The 14,840-nt window shown below is 36.1% G+C and overlaps 1 long non-coding RNA gene across 1 annotated transcript; it reads right to left on the reverse strand.

Annotated features, from left to right (window-relative positions):
* Window positions 1-765: 765 nt before the first annotated feature.
* Window positions 766-13,658, reverse strand: LOC119067729. Its single transcript, XR_005086004.1, has 3 exons — window positions 13,492-13,658; window positions 9,600-9,603; window positions 766-777 (listed from the first exon to the last, which is right to left on the reverse strand). It is a non-coding gene; the product is annotated as an uncharacterized LOC119067729 (long non-coding RNA).
* Window positions 13,659-14,840: the final 1,182 nt, after the last annotated feature.

Consider the following 14,840-nt stretch of genomic DNA (forward strand, 5'->3'; position numbering starts at 1 on the left):
TTGTATTGCAAGGCTTATGCGTTGTGTCAGGTATTGCTTTGATCGTAGTTCTCCTGTTGACATTTTAAGAAGATTTCCCAACTTTCCAACAAAGTCCAAAGCCTCCGCGCATATATATTTGCCGTCTATAAAAAGGTGTTTATCTACAAGATTTTGTGTTTCGTCTTCAACAACCATCCAGAACGATAATATCGCCCAGGATGAAATTTTTTTGGACGATAATATCGTTTTTTAGACGATAGTATCGTCTAAAAAACGATACTATCGTCTAAAAAACGATACTATCGTCTAAAAAACGATACTATAGTCCATAAAACGATACTATCGTTTTTTAGACGATACTATCGTCTAAAAAACGATAATATCGTTCCTGACGATATTGACCGTGTAGTTATGTCGCCTCATCAGATGATCAATTGAGGAAAAAGCTATTAATTTTCGTAATGAAATTTGATTTAATCCCCCAAAGGCTGATGCTGTAGTCCCTGGAAAATGCGTACGATTTCGGTAGGCTGTTTTTCAAAAGAATCCCTCTGGCCTTAAGGCCAGTCCATGGTCGCATACATCGCAAACGTGTAAGAAGCCATGAACTGGCCTTAAGAGTGATATCGCAAAAACATCGAACAAAATCAGACATTTTGGGACAAGGGGTCACAGATATTATTGACACCGCTCATTCGGTTCGTTGAACTTTTGCGAGTAAAACGTAGTAAGGGGTCCAAAATCGTTTTCTCGCGATTAGTCGAATAAAACCATTTTAGGAAAAAACGTTTTTAGCTAGCCTTGTATAGGCCTTGACGAGACGCACATTTTGAGTATACACACCACCAGGTCTATGTTGACCTGTTGGTGATATCAATCATTTTAGGTGAAAAAATAGGTGATTTTCCCAAGTCCCTGACCAGCTGCAGTGACATAAGTCCGAGAAATGGTATGTATGGTGAGAGAGCCTAGCCTCTGTAGTACCATAATATGGAAAAACATCCTTGGATAAGTTTCACTGCAAAGGGTTGGAGCGACTTTAGCGGAAGTCCACCCCAAGCCGACGAAATTTATCCCTTTATTTCGTTTGTTTCTCGCTTTTTTGAGGTTTTTTGTGCGGCTCTTCATTATTTATTGCTGATAAGAGTGAGATCAACTAAAATAAAGAATTTTTCGATGTATTCACGTGGTTCTTATACTCTTAGAACCCAAATTTCGATCTATTTTGGACTATTTTCTACATAAAAGTGGGATATGAAGCATTTTTGGACTTTTTTTTTGTGGCTATTCAATATTTATTTTCAATAAAATTGTTTCCCAAAATGGTTTTACTCGACTAATCGCGAGAAAACGATTTTGGGCCCCTTTTGGCAGACCCTTACTTTATGACCTCGAGCGTCGACAACAAAATAAAGTTCACCAAACGTAGTACCACGTTTTACTCGCAACAGTTCAACGAATTGAATGAGCCATAAGTCCATAATATCCGTGACCCCTTGTCCCAAAGTTGTTCGAAGATTTCGCAATATCACTCTTAAAAGAGTTTTAAACGTCATCTATGTTTACAATCAATTAACTGTTTCCAGTCAATGATATTTTGTCGTAATTAAATACGCCTTAGCAAATTCAAATTTTCCGCCAAATTAGCATGGATTGAGAATCGTTTAATTGACTGTAAACACCGTTGACTTTTAAGACTCTGGTAAATCTAAAATTGTGTTTTCTTGTGATGAACACACTGTGAAATATTTTTAGATCAGCCGTCCTCAAATGACTCGTTTTATGTTCTACTTCGAAGTTTACCCGTTACCCCGTTGTTCGTGAAATCATGCTACAACAATTCTTTCAACTGCATAAATTGATCCATAAAGCCAAAATTTTCTTTCACATTCCTTGTATACCAATCGATGCACCGCGTAGTTTTTTTTTGTAATTTCTTTTTTACATTTTTCAGCATTTTTTTCTTATTCAAGAAAAAAACAAACTCCAAATGAAAACCATGAATCACCCGCAGCGATATCGACATGAAGAATAAATTTTTTGTGCACGAAAAAAAAGGAGAAGAATCTACATAACTGAACAGCTGTAGTTATTAGCGCAAATTGGGAAGCTAATACGGAAGTCGGAGAGAGTAAATAAATTTCATGAAAATAAATCTGTAAATTATGCATAAAATGATGTATATTATCATCCAAATCGGAAAAGAATTTGTTATTCAACACCTCTTCCAGTCGATTAACATTAAACATTTTATGTTTTACACCAAATAATCTTTATTTAATCCCATTTTATCATTCAATAGGTGATTTCAGCACCTACATCCATACACGTATATTGTATGTATATAAACCTAACCTAACCTAGAGCAGGATAAAAGCAACGCAAAAAAAAGTATCACGTTGTTCATAATACCCCTATGTCAATTTGGGTTTACACAAAGTATTAGATGGGATTACAGGAAAATACCACGATATGTGTTTTGCTGAGGAAGAACCAGGCAATGCAGAATCAACACACATAACATTAGGAGAGAACAACATAAATCCTTTTGTATTATGGTCTTATCAACACCTCACCTGGAATGTTGTTTGTTGTATTGTGAGTTACGTTATAGTGTCATGTACAGAGAGTGTTAAGGGGTTTGAACCCCGAGCTCTTGTATTAAATTGTAATTAAATTTATCAGGAAAATTAATTGAAGCCAATTTTGAGGGAATGTATTAATGTTTGTTGCGTTTGCTGTGTATAGTCTATTGAAAATGTGACTACCGTTTTGTAAGAATGGCTGGTGTGTGTGTGTGTGTCTATGCGGTTTGTTGTGTGTTTTGTTGGTAAGTTTAAGATTTCATTGTGTTTAGTTAAATAATTTTGTTGCGGACAGAAAAGGGTTGTTGCTCGCATTCATTTGAGAGTTATGGAGGTATAATAAACTGAGAGAATTTATGTGAGTAATTATGTGATGTGCATCGGATAGTCAGAATACATTTTTCTTGTCTGTTGAAGCATGGATCGCACTAAACTCCATTTCTGAGTCGATTCATCCGTTTACTGGGCAATTAAACAAGAGCCAATGAATCAAAATGAATCTTTGAGAGAAAACTGTGTATTAAACGGTGACAAGATTGAATCTCCTCCGTTTACAAAAACGTTCTCCGTGTTCATTCCCCGTTTAAGTTCATATTCCACTCAACAAAAAGAGCCGTAAGAGAGCGGAGCTGTCAAATAAACAAAGGAAAAATTGAAAAAAATTCAATTTTGTCTTTCACACGGAGCACTTTTTGGGTAAGTTGAAACGAAGTTATTACGATCTAAAATTGAGCATGATTCAATCGTTTAGTACGCAGTTGTCTCTCAAATAGTATAGTATGTTGCCAGGAACAAAAAAGTTTGTTTTTGACCCAGATGGTCAAAAACAAACCGGCTTTTAGTATTCAGAGAGAGCATGAATTGCTCTCGCTGAGCTCTGTAAAGATGAAAAGAGAGCTATTTTGGTAAATTTGTGTGCGTGTCTGCCGATAATGGGCTGGAATATAACAATATTGCGTAAAATAGAAATTTAAACTATGCCGTACAGCGACAAAAAATAGAATAGCAGAACTGAGCGAATCCTCTCTTTAAATCTATATCTGTAAGAGTGAGTACAGTAATTTCCGGTGAATTTCACTGTGAAAATATTGCCAGGTCTACCCGTATACTTTATATGGGTAGACCTGTCAAAATTCACTGGTTAAACTTAACGAAGAATTACTGTACGAGCTCTTAGTCACGACATTTGTTTACGATAAATCCGTATGTCACCAAAATTTCTTAGACATACGGTGGAAGAAATGTAAGAAGTTACATTTTCAACAATAGATTTACACGTTATAATACATATGCATACGTAAACGTCGTAACGTCGGTAATGCATGTGGAACGAATAGCGTCGATTGGATTGTAATTGTTACTTCTTATAACTCCGAGACTGTATCACCAACTCGACCGATGAAAATTTCACATTTCGTACAATTAGTTATTTAATCAACCTTGAGGTCTCAAGCCTCTTGTTTCAACGGTTGTTCCACATTTTAATGCATGCTTTTCGTATGATTTATGATAATCCCTCCTTTGTGAATGGATGATGGAAACAGCTATCCAATGGTCGGTGAAACAACGCACAACCCCATTTACAATTTCATAGGTTCTAATAGCTGATAAGTATATTAAATTCCACGTTTTCATTTATTTCAATTAGCCGATGAAAAGAGGAAGATAAAAATAGATAAAAAAAGAGAACTTCGCATTATAGTTTTATCACGTTTTTCAAATAAACGTTATTCTATAGTCGGTGAACATCTGCTGCGGAAAACTTTATTTTCTTCATAATCCTTTTCATGAGCTTACAGATCGTGATAGAAGAGACGGTTCAAGATAAATGTGAATTGAATTAAAAAAAATATTGTGTCAGTGTTACGGGTTGTACGCGTTCCAAACTTGGACGGTTTACCGTTAACTCGGATACAACATACCAAAAGCAATTAATTGAGCATTTCGTGGAAAAAGAAGAAGAATTAAATGGTTTTTTTTTTCGTCGTGTCATTTCTCTTGTAGAAACGAATTTATGGAAGATCTACCGGATGATGTATTGTAGATGAGTTTGCATTGCTTTTGTGTAACCAAAAATGTAAGAATGAAGAGATTTTCCTCAGGACATTTAGATAGCGATTCCTAGCATGTTCTGCGTTCTACCTTGAGTCTCACATTCCTCATATATAAGCGCAGTTAGATTTAGATTTAATCAGTTAGGGTGATCATTTCTGATCAATGCACACAGATCATGGGATCCTTTGTGCTACCCTGTCATCATGAAAATCTTGAAGCCCTTTTCAGGACCTCATCTCCTTCTCAACCTATTGCCTTACGCTCTACACGAATCACTCCAGGCGAGCAAGCTGATCCCTATGATTAGGTACCAAAATGATAGCCAATCCTTAGGGCAGAAAGCAAAGAGTGACTGGCGTCAACCCCGTTTCATTAGACTGTAAATTCTAGAAAGCCACTGGGAGGACAGCTGTGTCTCACCCCTTAGACCTTACACTAATGACAGCGAGTAAGGCAACATTGTCGCCCGAATCACAGTCCTTGTCTTTGGGATTGATAAAGCCTGTGATTTACATTCCGCTCGATATTAACCTGGTCCAGTCTCATATTTTATAAGACTAGCCCGTTCGAACGTAAACTTTCTCTGCAGTGGGCCAATATGAAAGCCGAGCCAGACAGAAGCGTCACTCAGCAGCGCGCCACGAAAAGGTCAACCGCCAAGCTTTACCACTATTTAGCCCAAAAGCCCTTACTTCCAAATTAGACTGACGGACGAGCCACCTTTGAGACGAGGACCTTCGGTGCAAAAAGCGAAATGACAGCGTGTCCAGACGATGGCACACCACTGAATAGCACAACGACCCGACACGGCGACCATATCGTCCCTTTGCAAAGAGTTTTGCACAACATGGAATACATTCCTCGAATATTAATACAGAGAGATGTACCCTCATCGAGTGTGCGTTGTCTTTGCGAGGAATCAAAATAAAAGCCGGGAAAAACTAGCATCTCTCAGCGGCATAACACCACCAACCCATCCGTCGACCTTGTCCACTCTACAGCCCGAAAGCCTAAGCTTTATGAATAGTCCGGATCATTTTACTCATATAGAAACAAAATAGGACCCAGCCACATCAGTGAGTAAACTTTTAGACCATGAACCAGCCGAGAGCTAAAGCTGGCGAGTGAGGCGAAGTAACTAAGAGTCCTGGCAGTGACACACCACTGAGAAGAGTACCAATCTCGCCAAGCCTTCCTAATGTCTCCTCGCAAAGAAATTCAGCTCACAGCGTCCAAAAATTCACCGAAGTATGTAACCTATAACGTTCGAAATAGGGCAGACCTCGTATCCATAAATAATCATTTACCAAGGTCAGGTCAGACTTAGATCAGTTTCACACGATCTGAATTTATTGCTCTAAAAAATCGGATTATACTTGAACACAAAATCGTTGGAAACACTTTGTGCTAACGTTAGTAGCGTGCGTGACGTGAGTCGAATACATTTTTTTAAGGGGCGAAGGGAGTTAGATATTAAATTTTGAAATGATGTAGAAGTGGGAAAAGTTTGTTCAAAAAATTCGCAGATTTCGGGCTTAACACTGTTTCATTGCGAATTCGGAAATAAGGCCTTTTGAAACGTGAAGAAATCACACTCCAGGAAAAAAGTTAATTTTTTGACAAATTTCGAGATTTCGGGCATTAGCGTTACAAAATGTCAGTAAAAAAAATTACGTCACACGTCAAACGCTCTTCAGTCCGCAAAGAAAACTTTTCATTTTTTAGAAGTTCCGTTTCCTGAACTTTTAAATCTTTCTAATACGAAAAACGATAGAACACTCCTCTGTCTGGTCATGTAGCATTGTCACCTCACACTTCCATCTCCTCAGGGGGACGGCATGTATGAGTAAATCCGTAGTTATAACTACACAATGCAGATAAGAAACGAAAATTTATTCAATCTGACCGAAGTGGCTCGAAAAAGAAAACATTGAATAAACAATATCGCCACACACCACACAATTCCTTCATTTAATGGTGAAACGACAAATTGAATGATTCCAATAAATCATCGTAACATCGAAATCGATAAGATTCAATGAAAGCAAAAGTATGACAAATCTTTCAACATCCGTCAGATGAGGATTACAGAATGAAAGTTATATATAGAGAGAATGGCAGAAGGACATGAGTGTGCGAGGAAAAAAAAAGAAGAAGAGATTGAAATAAAATATGAGATGGTCAAGTACAATAAAACACATGAATTTCTTAACGGTTGCTGGATTTGGCACAATGAATATTATTTGTGAGTTTGATCGATGTCATTTTGGAGCTTTAATTATATAACCTAATCTGTAATGCATGGAATGTATACGTTCAATACGTGGCATTAGATGTACCGTTTTTCGTATAGATATCCATGAATCATGATCTTTAACATAATATTACTATCAAATTTGTAAAATGCTGTAAAACTGACTAAAAATCTGGACTGGGAATATTTTAATGTATACGTATCTCGTCGCGGCGTCACTATAAATTTTAAGTTGAATTTAACGCCAAGATCGTACTAGGAAGCTCGTTTAAACAAATTACCTTTAATGGCATTTTTATGGAACATTTTGTTACAGTCTTATATGATGAAAGATGGTGTCGTTGAAAGTGGAAGACGAAGAAAAGAAAGAAAGAAAAAAGAAAAACGAACGAACGAAAATGTTCTCTCAATATTGCAATAAAATTGAAAAATGTTCCATTCGCTTTGGAGAATTTTATCAACGATTTTTACACATTTTCTTGTGGCTTAGAAAGTTTAAACAGGTACATACGGAATTATATGCATAAAACGTTTTCATTTCACAGAAAACAAACACAATTTTCAAACTTTGCCACCGGTTTGCATGTAGAAAATTGAGTTTTTTTTTATCCACTTTTCCATTTAAACTCCCACCTTACATACATAATGGGTTACATTATTGTACGATGAGATATGAAAAATTACTGCTGTCATACCAGACAAGAATCATGAGGCCATTTGCCATTTTTAATTTCATTTGAAATTTATTGGATACTTTCGAGTATCGCTCATGTATATCTATTACACCTTATACCGTATACACGTTGGGGTGAGATGAGGAATTTATTAAAATTATAATGTACGTACGGTGTGTGTGTGTGTGTGCTTGCAAACAATAATAATATAAATGGCTGACGTTTGATATGTAAACTTGGGCAGTAGACGAATAATTTGAATTTATACGAAAGAAAATAATAATTTCTCTGGAAGTATGGAAGTTATGAATCAATCCGAAGTGAATTTATGATTTCCGTTTCAGGTGGAAAAAAAGGAGTCTGTTTGGGGTTAGGAACAATGCAAATGCAAACAATAGGATATGGGAAACAATTTCATTTTGAAACGAAACATTCGAAAGGAAAATTCATGAAACATTTTATTACATGCTTATGCACGGTTAAGTGCACTTGCCGTCACTGTTTGTGACAGTGAAAATGCACTTACCGTACACAAAAGCATGTAAATGGATTTTTCTGTATACGTGAGAGTGTATTGGTGAGCTATGACATGAATCGGTCGGTAGGGAAAGCAAACGGTCGAGAAGGAAAGTAACGGTTGGGAAGGAATGCACCAACACACTCTCACTATTACAGAAAAATATCTTTCAAAATACATCTTGTGTGTATTGGGGTATGTTGAAATATACTATCAATCACTCGCTCCCGGGAAATGAGTCATTACTTCGTTAACATGAGCGTTGTAACTCTTTTCTCGGGAGCTTGGCGAGTGAAATAACTTAGGCAATTGTTTGGAGATTTCTATTTTGTCTTGTTTGGTTGCATCCCCTATCTTCTGCTCGAGCTGCAAACGTCACACTCACACTTGGTAAAAGTGTGTAAAAGTGACGTTTGTAAAAATGAGAATCCAATCCATTACAATTTTCCTCCCAACTTGGGTCAAAATAGAACTTTGCGTAATGTGAAGATTGTCAACTCCAGGCGAAGCCGAGATTTACCATACATTGGTACAATATTCTAAAATGTTGGGAAAATAGCTTTCATAGGGAGAGGGGTAGTGTTCGGCTGTACAGACGACAAACATCGTTTACAATTTAAAAGCGCAAATACTTCAACATGTCGCATTTTAATTTCTTCCGTAATATCTATAAGCATAAGAGGAGAGGAGCGGCACAGGCAAAAATTAAACAGGCATCTTTTCGGCGGGCCAGTTTTCCCAATTTATTATATTGGAGGAGTAAATGGAAAGGACAAACTTTAGTTTTGCATGATGTTGACCACGACGATTTTGATTAACAGTGGTAAAACACAGACAATGCTAAAAGTGGCTACGTGATGGTGCGTCGGACATTTAGTATATCATCATTTCGTTGGTTAATTATTCATTTTATTTGAATTTTGCGCAAAATTTAATTTCGAAATAAATTGCTTAGACAAAGAAAGTTGCGAACTTGAACCGCATTATCCCGACTCCATAGTCCATACTTGTCACTTCGACACCATCGACTAAAAATAACCTACAACTACTCTAGCTCTAAGAGACAGTGCAGTGTTGTAGTATGAACGTTATTTACCATCTACACTCTATGTACTCTGGATGGGTTCAATAAATTTTATTCCACCATTTCTCATTTTAAATCCAATTATGCTAAACTCTCAATTTGCCTGCCTGGTTCATTGTAGCTACTAACAGCGGAATTAACTTCGAACCAACAGTCCTTAAAATTCAATGTCTGTAATTAACCTCTTATGAAAAGATATATTTTCCATTCAAGACAATTTCAATAGAAAATTATATTCTTATTTAACAAGCATATATGTGGATGTGTGTGGCAGTGGTAATGTCTATTTAACATTTTAACATATTTTAATATCGAAAATAATGAAACGAACATTCGTATATTTTACTACACTATATGTATGGCAAGTAATAAGTATGCATTGTATTTTCCACCCAGCGAAGTCCTTTTAGAAATAGATAGAGAGAGAGAGGAGAGAAATTTCCTATACCCACCTTTCATTCACATTTTCACATTTCGGTGCTGAAATTATAAAATTACTTCTCCTTCACTTAACTAATTATTTAAAATCTTTGAAATGCGAAAATTTTGGATGAGTGTTTTTGAAAGATAAGTTTTGTTTTGTTGCTGGTGCCATTACGAAGAATGGAAGAGATTGTTAAATATATTGAGAGTTAAAATTATGTCTGCACTTTATTAGTTATAATTTCCACACAGTCAGCACCGCGATTAAAATCGCTCAAATAGCCAACGATATTTATTTAAATAAGAACACAATTCCGGTTCATATTTTCACCGTTTGTGGGTTGTATGTGAAATTACCTTTATCTGGTTAGTGTGATGAATGCCAGGGCCGAACTTGCTACGTGATGGCGCATCGAGCATATACGTCCATCATCATTTCATTGGATATTAATTATTCATTTTTACTTAAATTTGAATTTTGCGCAAAATTGAAATTCGTAATAGATTGCACGGTTGACATTTCTTCCTGGTTCCTTTAAATTTTCGCCAGATTTCCCCGATTTTCCTAAAAATCTTACCTATTTTTCCGAAAGAAGTTTTCTGGAAAATATGGGAAAATTGGGAAAATATTGGGAAGAAAATGGAAAACTTTGGAAGAAAATATTTCCCTAAGAATAGTCCCTAGTCTTTTCTGCTCAAAATAGACGAAACATTCCGAATCTGATTAAATAAAATTTTTCATTGTTTAAAACAGTGTCGCTTTTGACGCTTAACGAAATTAAAACAATGAATTTGATCGAAACATATAGATCATTTTCATGACCTTGTAAACGTCAGACACGATCTCAGAGCTGTCAGACATGTCGAAAAATAACGAATGAATTGAACGAACGATTTTCATGTAAAAACCAGTAAATTGAACGCAGTCAACGTCGATTAATTGAGGTTAAGGAGTACTGGACGAAACATTTAGTGGGGTTACGTTGACGAGTACCGTATAATGAAAATGATCTTTTCTCAATGATTCGTTTCTTTTCAGCATTAGATCAATTTGCGAACTGTCAACTGCCGCGACCAATGACATAATAGTGGGATAGACAGGCCTTCTATGTAAATATTTTGTTCAATCGGTGAAGCAAAAGCAAATACGAAATATTCAAGTGTGTGCGTGAGTACCTTAAATTTATGGTTCTTACGTATTTTCGTACTTATTTTGAAATATAGGCGCGAAGGAAATTTGTATTTTCACTCTTTCTTCGAAATTGGTTTAAAGCATTTCTTTCTTTGAAAATTAAATATTTATCGAACTGAAATTTTTATTTCATGTAAACAATCTCTCATTGTCCCCAAAATTGAACTAATTTTATGATTTTTTCTCCTTTTCGATCGAATGTTTTTTTTAATTAGAAATCTTGACGATCGGAGAATTCAATCAGTTGGCTGAATTTATAAACTTTCACGGTCAGTAGTCACGCATAATAAAAATGTTAGCATCGTCACAATTAAAATGTCGGGACATTTCTTTTTAAAAATTATAAAATTTGTCAGAAAATGTGTGTAATTAGGTAGTGAACTGTTTATGTGTAATTGATAGTAGCAGCTATCGTTTCAAGTGGTCAAAGTTGATTTCGAAAAGTCTGCAACAGTTTCGCCGACTTGTCAAAAATAATTGGAATGTGTAAGTGTGTGTGTCTCAAGTGTATATTACACAGAGTTTACTTTAGCTTCACGATTTCGTCTACGTAATTCCTCTCTATCCCACTATTATCTCATTGGCCGCGACATTAAGTATTTTTATAAGAAAAATCTAACGAAAACACAAATTTTTTTGCCAAATTAGATTCTCTTGAAAAAAGAACCAAGTGTCGCCGAAGATGACAGTTCCACTAAGTGTACTATTCTGTTTATTTCTTCACGACGATCTGCTCGACTTAATAAATTGCGAATGTAATTTCTTGGGAACATTAAACTTATTTTACCTTTTCCCACCATTCTCCTAATGTCAGTCCGTTGGACGGAACCGATTATTTATTAAAGCAATGAAGAAAACGAGAAAAACATTTGTTGCAAAATTGATTCAATCAAAAATTATTATAGTTTTACCCGGTCTCTCCAAAGTAGTCAACTCTTATTAAAAAGATGACACTTAAATATTATATGACACGTCCATAAACGTCAAGCAATGTCTCAATATCAAACAAGATGTGTCGACGACGTCTATGTTTTCCTGTGTTGGTTTTTTTTTTCTTTCTTCCTTTTCTTCTTCCTTTTTCATCATTTTATATTTATGATAAATTTATAGCCATCTCAAAAGGACGTCTCTCCATTATGGGTTGCATCATTGATGTACATAAAAATTTCATTTTTCTTATGGATGCTATGTGTGGCTGGCTGGATGTACGGGATATAAAATTATTTTCTTATATTCGTATCACGTGCATCTAATGGTTAACTTTTAGTAGATATGATATTGAAGAAATAAGTTATTGAGGACTAACCGCAGAAAGTGTATAAAAGCTGAAACTACCCCGTGCAAAATTATTGTATATTGTAGAAGTGAATGGAGAAATATATACGAAAATGCATTCGAATGAAATGTACAACACAAAATTTCTAATTTATTTTCCAATTTCATTCACACGTAAAATCAATTGAAGCCTGAATTTCGAATGCACAATTGATTTTCCATTCAACATCATACATAGAAGAAAACAAGCCGACCTCGGTTTGACGTGTGAACGCCGTTTTTGTCGGCGTGGTTCAGCCACGGTGAACTCTGTTCGATGGCACACAGAGTGTACAGAACAGTGCGGACACTAACATTTATATACAACATGGACAATAGGGAGGTAACATCTCATGGCAAACAACGGTCAAACCAAACTTTTTACGTCTCGACATGAGACAAACAAAAGAGTTCGAGCCCTACAGCCAAAGTAATTAACCAAAATGACTCGGGGAAAAAAAAACTTTCAGTCAAAAAGAGAATCAATTAAACTCAAACTTGCCGAACCTATTCATTTTGTCAATCATTTATGTCCTGTCCCACTATTGAATATTGTTTTTTTCTTTCGGTGAAATCACCAGGTGACTTTTTCCTCGCAAGAGCTGAACAGTCATTCAGTTATTAGTCGCTCTGATATACCATCATATTTTATCGTAACAATGGAGACTGTTTTGCCCAGAGCACCAACCAAAAGTAGTTAAACATCAACTTAATACAACCAGCAATTGATAGCGAATGTGGAGTGGAACGACGAGAGTAAAATGAAATGTTTTGTGTGCGTTTGAGATTGTGTACCAGGAGTAACAAAAAAACGAGCCATCAGAACAGTCGGAGCGTTTGCTGTGACTGAGCCCCGTACAAACCCGTATATCTATTGCGTACGTGACCCCAGTGCGTCTGTCACCCTACTTTGACCGTAAGCCTATTGCGCGGTAGTTAAAGTAAAATTATTATGTAATATGTACATCTTACAAATTGCGCATAGCGCAATTACGAAGCCCCGTACGACGTTCCTTTCAAATGAAACAAAAATTTCAAATCGCCCTAAAATTTTATTTTTTTGAAGGGCCTAGGGCCTCAGTCCGAGGACCCAAATTTAAATTTTTTTTCAACTACATTCTATTCGGCCTTTGATTACATCCCAAATGAAACAAAAATTACGAAAAACGGATGAAATTTGCTCGAGTTATATGTAAAATACACATAGGGCCCTAGTAGTGGCCTTAGTCCAAGGACCCAAATTTAATTTTTTTTTCAACAACATTCTATTCGGTCTTTGATTACCTTCCAAATGAAACAAAAATTACGAAAAACGGATGAAATTTGCTCGAGTTATATGTAAAATACACATAGGGCCCTAGTATCGGCCTCAGTCCGAGGACCCAAATTTATTTTTTTTTTTTTCAACAACATTCTATTCGGCCTTCCATTACCTTCTAAATGAAACAATAATTACGACATACGGATGAAATTTACTCGAGTTGTATGTAAAATACACATAGGGCCCTAGTAGTGGCCTTAGTCCAAGGACCCAAATTTAATTTTTTTTCAACAACATTCTATTCGGCATTCGATTACCTTCCAAATCAAACAAAAATTACGAAAAACGAATGAAATTTGCTCGAGTTATATGTAAAATACACATAGGGCCCTAGTATCGGCCTCAGTCCGAGGACCCAAATTTAAATTTTTTTCCAACTACATTCTATTCGGCCTTTGATTACCTCCCAAATGAAACAAAAAATACGAAAAACGGATGAAATTTGCTCGAGTTATATGTAAAATACACATAGGGCCCTAGTAGCGGCCTCAGTCCGAGGACCCAAATTTAAATTTTTTTCCAACTACATTCTATTCGGCCTTTGATTACCTCCCAAATGAAACAAAAATTACGAAAAACGGATGAAATTTGCTCGAGTTATATGTAAAATACACATAGGGCCCTAGTAGCATTTCACTTCTAAGGCCCTAACTCATGGTCCTCTCACCCGATTTTAAAAAAACTTTTTTTTCCTGGATTGGTATTGACAATACCTATCATTTGCCGTGTCATTTACATTTCCATCGTTTATTTTGCCATAAATATCACCAAAAGACCTTAAATCACTTAGGTGGCCCTAACTCACGAAGGGCCGACCCGAATATGCCCATCTTCGAACTTAGCCTCACTATTTCGACTATCTTTCAGGGAAAAAAAAATTTTGAAATCGTATTTGATTTACTCAAGATATCGACGTGACAGACGGACAGACAAAATTTTTATTGCAGATTCGTCATCTATGAACATAGGCAAACACTTTGCCTTTACCGTCTGCTTCGAATTCCATCAATTACACACGGCATCGTAATCCTATAAGCCCCTTTGTACTTCGTACGGGGCTAAAAATTGCATGAACCGTGATGATATGTAGGTAATAACAATGGTAGAAATATATCTGGCTGTGACAGCAGCAAAAAGACGGCATATCATTCAGAAATGACTTATCAATCTCTGGTATATAAAAATGAATTTTGTGCAGAGAAAAAATAGCTGAGTTACCTATGTTACCTAAAAAACGTTGACTGAATCTAGAAAATCAATGGAGAAGTTGCATGGCAGACGGCAGAGTAAATTAAAACAGGCAGTAGCAGTGGAGGAAAGATAGCGATCTAAATCTCGTTAGAATCGTTTATTGCTCCTGCCTAGTTATTTATTTATTCTTTGGTTTTAGTGTCTACTTAAGTAAGCTGACATAGTTACAATCATCGTCATCATCACAA

This window comes from Bradysia coprophila (genome assembly GCF_014529535.1).
Source record: "Bradysia coprophila strain Holo2 chromosome X unlocalized genomic scaffold, BU_Bcop_v1 contig_128, whole genome shotgun sequence".
In the NCBI taxonomy this organism is placed as follows: Eukaryota; Metazoa; Arthropoda; class Insecta; order Diptera; family Sciaridae; genus Bradysia; species Bradysia coprophila.